At 36.9% G+C, this 1,815-nt stretch overlaps 1 pseudogene; it reads right to left on the minus strand.

Annotated features, from left to right (window-relative positions):
• Window positions 1–296: 296 nt before the first annotated feature.
• LOC114501322 lies at window positions 297–1,355 on the minus strand (annotated as a pseudogene).
• Between the last annotated feature and the right edge of the window lie 460 nt (window positions 1,356–1,815).

Below are 1,815 nucleotides of genomic sequence, written 5' to 3' on the forward strand. Positions count from 1 at the left end.
AAATATAGTGCATTAATTAATATGAAATACTTTTGAAATGCATAGGTTTTGAAAAAAAAATGGGGCTATATAAAAACTTCACTTACTGCTAGACAGGATGTTGAAATCACTGGTGTGTAATGTTTTTGAAAGCCTTCAGTTTGTCAGCATAAATTTCCTTGAATTATTTTATATTTCCAGTAGGATATCATTTTGAGGTTTAATATATCAAGCCAGTATAAGGTTTTACAATTCAGTGATTCTGGATTACAAGTCATTTAAGATAAAAATGGAAAGGTGAAGCTTACTTAAGAAAATTAATGTTTTTCTTCTCTTAAATCTAAGTCTTCATCCTCTTCATCATCATCTTCTGCTTGTTGATCCTTTCTCAGCTGACCCATTGTGTTCCAGATACACACTTAGCTGACAGTGGTCTCTGAAGACGTGACTTTGGATTTGCTCTTACAATATCTAAATGAGATGTATAATCTGGTAGAAAGAATTTCAAGAAACCTCTAAATCTTCATCAGTCTTTTGTATGTTTTGGTAGGCAGCACTGTAGACCTCTAGACTTTTGCCATGAAATAACATTTCAATAATAATAAATTCTGAAAGTAAAGTCTTATATGCTTTATTATACATTTTTCAAAATTGTGAGTAGTTTCTCACAGATGATAAGTTTTTCAGGTAGCATCTGTTGTAGCTCTCTAATTTCATTTTTTGCATGTGAAATAGCATGTCAATCAGACAGGTTTTGCTGATGTGTTTTCTTTTTTTTATTATTGTTATGGTTCGAGTACAGTTGTCTCCTATGTGTTCTTTCTGAACTGAGCTAACTGTTAGCTTCTCGATTCCTTGATGTTAACGTTGCTTTGCCATCAGCTCGTTCGTTTTCACAATGGTTCTATAAGCTTCAATGGCTCAACTACTTTGGCTTTAAGTATTTCAGTCTCTGCCTGTTAATAATCCTGAAGTTGGCAAACTCATCAGTAAAGTTTTTCAGGCCCTGCTTTCCATTTGGGTTCTCTGTAGAGGCATGTAGAGGTTCACCAGGAGGTCTGCTTTGTCTCGCAGTCTGGCAGAGTTCTGCGCATAAGCAGCAAGATTTGGCACAGCTCTTCATAATGCTTCTCCATATTTTATGACAGCATCTGCAGTTGTCTGGTTTGAGCATCCTGGTTTTTTCCACTCTGTACCTCCACATCTTGCCTTGAGCACTGCCATGACCCTGGACTGGGGCTCAACAACAGGCTCCGAGGCACCAGACATGTGCTGGGGAGCCAGCAGCTGCCGTCGCCGGAGCCGAAGAGCTGTCCTCTTATACTGGAGTGAGAGTTGAGCTGAGTGTAGAATGTAGTGGTTATTTCCCTCAACATGCTGAAGGTGTTATTTTACTGCCTGTGGTTGCTATTCTTGTGGTTATGGGTCCACTTGTTCTTTTATAAGTCATCTGTCCTTTCCCTGAGGCATTTTTAAGGGTTTTTCTGGAATTTCACTATGATGTGTCTGTATGTGATTTCATTTTTACTTTTCCTGGTGTGATTTCTTGCGATCCCTGAATATGATGATTATGTCCTTTGTCAATTTTGAAAAATTCTTAGTCATTAGTTTTCAAAGATTGTCTGTCCCTAAGTTATATTTTCAGGAACTCTATGTAGACATAATTTAGATCTTCTTGTTTTATTCTCCATGTCTCTTATATTTTTTGTATCTTTATCTTGTGTTGCAGTCTCAGTCATTTCTTTAGCTCTGCCTGCAATGTAGGAATTCTCTATTCAACTGTTTAACCAATTCCATTGGTCTTTCAATTTCAATGATTTGAGTTTCTGTTTCAAG

This window comes from Phyllostomus discolor, chromosome 7 (assembly GCF_004126475.2).
Source record: "Phyllostomus discolor isolate MPI-MPIP mPhyDis1 chromosome 7, mPhyDis1.pri.v3, whole genome shotgun sequence".
Lineage (NCBI taxonomy): Eukaryota > Metazoa > Chordata > Mammalia > Chiroptera > Phyllostomidae > Phyllostomus > Phyllostomus discolor.